Genomic DNA, 9496 nt, shown 5'->3' on the forward strand with positions numbered 1-9496 from the left:
TAGCTCCAATACCTGAGGTTACCGAAGTCAAAATATCTATTTATTTTGTCAAAGATCTGCATGCTTGCAAGTTGTATTTCTACTCAGAGGTTTACCTCACTATGTGTTGTGTTTCTCACTGAATTGGAGATTAGTGAATCCTCATCCAAGTTGGCATGGGAACGCCCTTAATTAACAGATCGGAACAAGCCTGATAATCTGTGTGTTCTGTGGGTTTGTGTCAGGTGTGTGTTTTTTATGACCAGTGCAGAATGCCATCCTTGGCTTCTTTACATCGTGGAGTGAATCAACGTGTGGCTTACATTGCGTTAACTAGGAACGAAACACGTCCCTTTGTTTTGTCATCTTTTGATTGGATGCTCTTCTAATCAGCTCATTGTATCTAGTCACTCAAGTCTTGCAGCTGGATTAGGCGACTCACCTCCAGTGGAAATACCACAGCTTCCTTCACATCTTGTTATCTCAGTTTCCTCTTCCCTGGTATCTCGACTTTCTGTATAATAATTGCTCATCCTTCTTCATCAGCCTCAAAGCAGCTGACTAATTAATGACGTTCTGGACCAAAGTCACCAATAGACCCTAAGTGCTGTCAGGCCCGAAAAAATCAAACCCACAAATTTATTCATGATAACAGCCTTGTTACTGCATAAACTATATCTCTTTACCATCAAAACTGTGTTTCATCACTGTAGTTTTTCTATAATACATATAATAATAGTAAAACATATAAATCATATCAATGAGTCAGGAGTGCTTAACTATCTTAGAGGCCAAAGGTAATAAATAACATTACCAATCAAATATTAAATATAATAAAAACACAAATGTTTGTCTAAGAAAAGTGGTTCATGCACAAACTACCAGGATCTGTGCAGAAAAAAATCTTTAAAACTGTTTAGTTGGAATAATCAGTGACGTTAAAACCAGTGGCCTGGGAAACCCTGGCATTTTTCGAGGGCTCCAGACCAGTACAGGGCGCACTATTGAAGGCTATGCTGATGCTAAAATGTAGCATGTTAAATTAAGTGGGGCATCCAAAAAAATGAAACATTTTTTTCAGCAGCAAACTAAAAATGTTGAGGTGGTAGAGCATAAGACTTCTTTGAATGTTTGAGAGGATTGGGAGGTTATGACACTAAATGTTGGTGGAACATTTTTGTCACAGTACCAGGGTGATATTCAACAGCATGCTGCCGGTAATGATAGGACAAAACCAACTGAGATTGATAATGAAAGTGATCAAAGATTTGGCAAGACTTAAAATCCCGCAGCGTTGAAGACGGGGTGCTACATTTTTCCTTGGGTATTTGATTGGCATGTACTGACCCTGGTTAAAACCATCAAAACATTAAGATGGCGTCTAACCTCAATGCCAGTACCACCTTAAGTGAAATTTCAGTGTCATAGCTTAAGCTCCGCCCATTTGGCCCAGTCCAGCCTCTTCTTTTTTAAGACCACCCAGATGGGCTGTAATTACACGTACATACAGAAAATCCATACAGAAGCACCGAAAGATGCAAACAGGGTAGAATGGTGTGGCGTTTTTGCGTGAGGAATCCAAGCCAAAAGCTGAGTGACAGGTTTGAACAGAAAAGAGAAGGCTATGCCACTTATTAGCAGGATCCATTTCAGTTCTGTAAGTTCAGATTCAAAGGCTTGAAAATGGCTTCACCATTGAATGTCAGAATTTTTCGTCAATCAATGCCTTTCAACCAGAAAATTATGTCCTGTCTGAATCATATTTGTTGATCCGCACAGCTCACAGTCAACCTGCTGGATCTGCTTTGCAGGCACACAACTCATAAAAGCCCGTTTGTTTGGTTCTGCGGTGACTAACTGACACTGAGACAGTCTCTTCCTCAAACACTCGTCCAAAGCCCATTTTAAAACGTCCTTCTGCAGTGCTGTCAGACTCCCAGGATCTCCCTGTCATCTCGTGTACCCACACTGAGATATATGGATGCCTAGCACCAGAATTACCTCTGTACCAAGAGACCCAGTGCGGCTGGTATAGCTGCAGATTGAGATCCAGTTCCAATACCGTGCAGCTAGTCTCCTGTGCAGTGTGCTGCCTGAGAGTTTGGTGTGCAGTGAAGGGCTAAGCAGGAAATGCGGGATGTGCTGGATACGGAAGACGACAGCTCTAATACAACAATCAAGGTCTGAGTGCGGCTGTCCAAGTGACATCGCTGAGATCGAGATTGTATAGACAATTAAATCCAAATTAAATGCTTACAGAGTTAACGTCAGTGGCTGTGTCTGAATTCTGGGGCTAAACCCTTCCAAGGCTGCATTCAGAGACCAAATGTGTCATAGTGGTGTGACCAGGCTGTCCCATTTCGAAGGCTTCTTCAAACGCGTCCTCTTTTTGCCACAGCTCAATGCAGCCCAACATATTCCAAGATTAATTGTGCCGAGTATGAGTGGCTGTGTCCCAGCTAGGCGATGGGAGAGGTGACTCAAGGGTAAGGGGACGGGAAGAGCTGGTGACGGCCAGACCATCCCATTTAACAACGCTTTCCGTTCGACCATCTAAGAACGCGGTCTACAAAGGTTATACCCTCTTAGACCACATCTTTTGAACGATTCACATTTAAATCATGTTCTTCTCGAGTGTAGATTTAGCTGTTGCATGAGCTTGTATTTTATGGCATTTTGTTGTGTTTTTTGGGATGCAGTGAACTGTAGCCTAGTCAACCAGAAGAAAGCTTGCTGAAGGCAAGTAACAATTTTTCTGCAATGTGCCCTCATTATTTGGACTTCTGTCAGCTGACAGCTGTAAAGTGAGTGGACGTGACAAGGATGATTACACTGCCTCACATCTCACTTTAGTGCCTATTGTCAGGGGCGCCTTAAGGGGGGCAAGGTCGGATGACTCTAATGGTGCATTAGTTTTTCTCTCGGAACTCGGAAATTCCGAGTTGAGTGACATCACGTCTGACAATCTCCCGTTCCAGCTACCACATCTCGGAACAAACATGGCCGCCTACATGAACGCGCTGCTGTGTGTTGTTGCTTTATATTTTAGCAGTTTTGGAGTAAGATTCTTTTTTCCGAGAGACAAACAAACAAAAAACACAAACTAGGCAAACCACATTAAAAGCTTTATAAAATATTTTAGTACATTCATAGCGATATTCTTTTTTTCGAGAGGCAAACATACTATAACACAAACCAAAGACATTAACAAGGCTGGTAAGAATCTGATACTGCTGCTACCTGTAGGATACTGTTTACGGTCACGATATGGTATTCTCTAAATCGAACACGTGCAATTACATTTATAACTATTAAAACATTTAACAAAATAAACATTTTTAAAGATTTATGAAAATAGAATTACTGTTGAGTATGTAAGCCGCCATGTTGAAATTACGTCGCAGGGGCAACTCGGACAAGAAAATTCTGTCTGACATCAACGTAATAAAAGAGGCGTTTCCAACGGGAAGTGACGTTTCGTTCTCATCCGAGTTCCGAGTTGGAGAGAAATAATCGAACGCAACATAAGGGCCCGTGACTGACAGGGACCCTAAAATCTTTCGAACATAATTGGATTGATCTGGGTTGGGGGGCCTGTGTAATATAATATGCTTCCATGGGGCCCTAAATCTCTAGCGGCACCTCTGCTCTCTGTGATGTTCTCTCAGAGCAGTGAAGCTAGCCAGGGTACTCCAGTAAGGGAATGACTGAGGGAAGCGTGTTTATTACTGGCAAAGCTTTGGGACTCACTGGTCCCTCTTGCTGTGATTTTGACATTTTAAGCCTGCCATTTCAGTGCGCTTGCATTCACAGCGGGGAGCAAAGGAAATGGATCACAAATGGACTGAAGACAATGAGTCATTAGGTAACCTCCAACACAGACATCATAGACTAATCTTGGGTGTGTTATCCCAGTCAAGCTACAGTTTTAAAGCATATTAATGCTGTCGTATATTTGGTGCCCTGTCCCTGCCAGTGTACTTCTGATAGATCATTGTTACTCCTCTAATAACTAAAGGTTCACTTTTCCGGTTGGAGCTTCATCATGTGCTGCCTTTGTGATGTTATGAAGTCACCCAAGATCTCACCACCCTCATTTCTCTACTGACACTGCAGTTTTGTCATTCTGGGTTCACCTGATGCCTTGCTATTGGCAGGTCCTGAGAACATAATATGTTCTGTCTCCCATGTCCATCCATCCATCCATCATCTCTAACTGCTTATCATGTATAAGGTCATGGTTACACTAGAGTCTGTTCAAGGAAGCACACATGGCAGGGAATTCAATCCCAGAGGTGGCATCACACACCCACACACGCACACAGACACACACACAGGTTTGCAATTATATCTCTCCATTCATTTCTGTGGGGGAAATTCTAATACCAGCATGACACCCTTAACCCCTACCCAGCCCTAACCTAATTGCATTCACGGATTTTTATAAAATTCAATTCCCCTTGTAGGGACCAAGAAATGTCAAGGGCAAAATAATATATTTTTATTACATTAATCTGGTCCCCACACTGCAATTTATACATGGCCACACATACATTCTGCGCCCCCTGTCAAAATGTCACCTTCGGTCCCACGGTCAATTTTCATTTTGCGTATCCAAGGGCCCCTGAAAAATGCTGGGCCCCTTGAATCTGCCTGTGTTTCCATTCTGCTAACCCTAACCCCTGATTCGGAGACACCAGCTCATCCTGCTGTGTGTCTTTCCAATGCAGCAGGTAACTAGAGAAGCTGGAGGAAGCCCCCACACATGCATGGGGGACACGGACGACCCGCAGACCGACACCCCCACACATGCATGGGGGACACGGATGACCCGCAGACCGACACCCCCACACATGCATGGGGGACACGGACGACCCGCAGACCGACACCCCCATACATGCATGGGGGACACGGACGACCCGCAGAACGACACCCCCACACATGCATGGGGGACACGGATGACCCGCAGACCGACACCCCCACACATGCATGGGGGACACGGACGACCCGCAGACCGACACCCCCATACATGCATGGGGGACACGGACGACCCGCAGAACGACACCCCCACACATGCATGGGGGACACGGACGACCCGCAGACCGACACCCCCACACATGCATGGGGGACACGGACGACCCGCAGACCGACACCCCCACACATGCATGGGGGACACGGACGACCCGCAGACCGACACCCCCACACATGCATGGGGGACACGGACGACCCGCAGACCGACAGCCTGGAGACTTCTCCCTTCTCAACCATTCACTTCTGCTTCTATTACATGAAATGAAAACCCTCCAAATGTACTTTAGTTTAAATTTAAGGGCCATAAGGTAATAGAAAAATTCTGGAGTCATATCCAAAAATATGTGTCTTGGACAAGAACAAAAGCAAATCAATGTGGTTTAATGCCTCATTAGCAGAGAAGAACGCTGCCTTTAGGGCGAGCTGGTAACTGCTGTTTTCAAACAAAATATGACTAAAATATGACTAAGAGCCACTAATGCTGATCTCATACGTATATATTTGTGGGGTCTTTCACAATGAAAACCTGAAAGACTACTCTGCCAAAATGAGAGGCCCCCTTTCAGTGCCAGGCTGTTTATTGCATTAGAGGAATGGCGAAAGTTAATTCGCCTTGGCACTTGGAATGCTTATAGGGCTTTTTATCTGTTGTTTGGACGGCAGGTTGAAAAATCAGAATATCCGGACAAAAACTACCCGCTGAGCCAATATGCTCCACTGAAAACATCATGATAAAAATGGAATTTCACAGTCAAACAGCCTATCAATCAAAAGGAAGTCCTTCTTTCAATTCTGATTCAGTTCCTGCTTGTAGAAATCCAAGACCCAGTCTCAATGTCCCCCCTAAACCCTAAGCCCTGAACCCTCACAGACGTAACTGATGTCACTCAAAATGTCTGCAGGAGAGCCCTCATAAACTTGATGATTTGACAGTGGGACAGTCCTAAGACCTCAAAGTCTTTGAGTCCATGAGTGTGGACATTGGGACTGGGCCTATTAAGCAAGGCTTTGTAGTGAGGTTAAGTTGTTATGCTATGTTGTGGGTAAAGGACTTCTGCTGATACTGCAGGGCAAGATGAAAAACGGCAGGTTTGCCCAATGACAGGCCTATGGTTTTGGCTTGACGGTGCTCATGGCACAAGTTGCTGCCCCAGCATGGATACCATGGTATCACCAACACCAACAGATCGTACTCAAGGTATAGTGAATTTAAACTAAATACAAGGGTTAAAGAAACAAAGATCTGCTCCTCAAATCAGAGGTCGTCTCTTTTGTAATCCATACAGACGAGCAATGGATAACCTTGCTGTTATAATACAGGGTGGATTACAATTGATGATCATTTTTATGATCAAAGTTCATCTGAAGTCTCCTACCCAAGTTCCATGGTGGAGTAGGAGGTATATTCATATCTTACTAAGCTGTCAAAGACACGGGAGTGAAGTATTGTACCCCCCCCCTCCCCCCGAACCCACTAGGATGTGCCGAACGCAGTAGAATATGCCAAGCAGAGGCGTTATGTTCCGCGAGTTTATAAATTATAATTTTTCATGTTCAAGGGCCCCATTGAAGTGAAAAATCACGAAAATCTGTACCCATCCGTACAGCTGAAGCTGACATCGGTCTGTTCATTTCTGGTTTTCTGCCATTAAGTTCTGGTACTGAGAGTCATTTATTATAGATTTTATAAAATTAATCAACAGGAACTACTCAGTATTTAATCTTCAGTATCCAGTGTTTTGATCTAGAAATATCCACAAACGTTCATCAGTAACTGCGCTGAGTCACAGCGCTGCAGCAGCTTCCAGGTGGGAGGACCACCGCTATTTTATTCCCACTCAGCCCAAGTCCCCCCCCAGTGCCGTTCCATCTATTATGCTTGTCCCTCAGCCCTCAGGGGGCCACTCCCTGCATTTCCCCCATCAATCTCACCCCCCACCTGCCCCCTCTGCAGGACCACCACAGTCATGGCTCCCCAGCAGAACAACCTCCACAATGCAGCAGCGTAGTAATTAGCGATAAGGTAACATTTACCTCAGCTGCAGTAGAGGGTGGTAAGCGCTCGGTGTTCTCCATTGCCACTTAGGGGAAGCACCATCTCTAAAGTCCTTTGTAAGGTCAGTTGCCCAGCCTGCTTAGCCTGCCTGCGTCTGGCTGCTGCGGAACAAGACCTGTTTGCGCAGACAAACTGTGTATGAGGCTGGTTGCATTTCTCCGAACTTCAGCTATTAAACCTGGGATAATAATATCGCCCACAAACCGGTCATCTGTAACCAAACTTCTGTAACCCCTCAGATTACAGAGTGAGGTTTGTCAAACGTGATATTATTCTTAAATATTATCATGTAACTGCAACAGACTGGTATCCTGGCAGGGTATACCCCAACCTTATCCTGTGAAGCCTGGGATTGGCACCACGTGTCAATCCCCCCCAAACCAAAATATCCAGGATAAGCAGCTGGAAGACGGATGGATGGATGGATGGATGGATGGATGGATGGATGGATAGATGGATGGATAATAACATAAATATTATACTTAAGATTGGTGTCCTTTCTAAATGTACTGTATATATATACAGTATTAGTCAAAGGTTTGGATACGCCAAGCTGCCTATAAAGGAGAGTGATCATGCTGCATCACATGACCTGGTCACCTGACCTAAACACAGTAGTAATGCTCAGCATATATGTGGGACCTCCTTCAGGACAGCTGGGAAAGCATTTCAGGAGGTCACCTTAGCCACAAAGGTGAACTTGATTTGCTCTTGGCCTCTCTTGACTGCGTCGATGATACATGATAAGCCACTTGCCTGCCTTTTTCCAGACCAGGTTGTGAGAGGTTTAATGCACTGTCCGCTGCTCATTTCAATCCTGGCACAACTGATATTTGTAACTTTTATGCTTGTAATGGCTAGAAAGGCACAGCAGATGCCTCAAATCAAAATTTTGAGTGAAGATGGCTTCTCTCATTGCCAAATAGTTGAATGTTTCTAAGCATGGATTGACCTACTGTTTACAGAAAAAAAAAGGTTGACAGGAAGCAACAGTGACCTGAAACGGCGTGGAGCAAGGAAAGTGACATCGAAGGCTGGAGATCAACACTTAGCTGTGACGTGCAAAAGAGACTGGAAGATTAAGTAAACCTTTACTTCGTGGTGGTAGTAAGAAAGAGACTACTATAGGCTAAATAATATGAACACTGGAGTACTCAGGACTGGGAGCAGGTCTTGTGGACGGACGAAAGTCCATCCATGGGACGAGTTGGACCAACAAGTTTAAAATAAGCATCTAACAAATGAGACATAATTATTTGCATGCTTGAAAAGGTGCTGGGAGGGTTTGGACACAAGTTATTTCCAATAAATGCTGTAAAGGATGCAGTGAATCTGTGGTGATAAAGGCAAGGGGTGGATATTTTGATGGAACTTATATTTAGACACTCACATTCGTTGAATTCCACTTACAATGTAGAGTAAATTCTTACATTACACTTCAAAACCAGTTAGTTACATTCGATTTAAGTATTTGTAATGTTTCCTAGTAATGTAAGTTTGAAAATGCAAGATATCGTTTATTTTTTTAAAACATCGGAGGGTGAGTGCAAACCTCTGGCCAGTAGTGTATATATACACAGATCTTTGTATCTAGAATCAAAATGGATGAAAAAGCAGTAAAGCAATGAAACCATCAAAGCACATGAGAACTTGTGTAGTGATCTCATCACCATTTGGTTTCCATTTTGGGAATCATTTGCTACGGTCGGCCGTGCACTGTCAAACCCGGGCTCCCATGGCCAATCAATCAAACGTGGTTGCCATGCCAGCGTAATTATGGTCATAAACCCTCCCTCGCTTTGATTTTAAAATGCATCCTGCTTCAAACCCGATTCTCCCACTGTTTCCACTCAGCATCCAGGCCTGCAGCGATGGATGTAGTGGTGCGACATGAGCCGTCCAGCCCTGGGCGTAAAATCAGAGGGGTCAGTTAGGCTGGATGATGAGGCTTCAAATGTTAACTAGACATGCGTCTGGCAGAACTGTTCTCATTCATTGGCCAAGAAACCATTTCACCTTAGGAGGTCCTTAAGGAACAAGCTGTTATATAGGGGCGGAGCCACAGGGCCACTGGCCTCAGCTAAAAGCTGATTGGCCCCTGGAGTTCCCACTTCTCTGTCTCACCGATTCAAAATTCCATTAGCTAATGATAAGACCTAGTACCACCCCTGTACAGCAGTAACTGATGGTCCCTCAGACCTCCACAGGCCTTGTGAACCAAACATGTCAGCTGTGATGGCTTTTAAATGATAAAACCCGATATTTATTTAACCCGATAAAGCAGCAAAAAAAAAACACAGCCCCCCCCGGGTGAGCCGTACTGCCCATTTAAAAAGCAGCAGGATGTTCAATAGCAGAGTTTGGCGGCCTAGAGTCAGGAATTCAAATCCTGCTTCCTATGTGTGTGTGTGCGAGTGTGTGTGGATTATA

This window comes from Brienomyrus brachyistius, chromosome 1, assembly GCF_023856365.1.
Source record: "Brienomyrus brachyistius isolate T26 chromosome 1, BBRACH_0.4, whole genome shotgun sequence".
NCBI classification, from domain to species: domain Eukaryota; kingdom Metazoa; phylum Chordata; class Actinopteri; order Osteoglossiformes; family Mormyridae; genus Brienomyrus; species Brienomyrus brachyistius.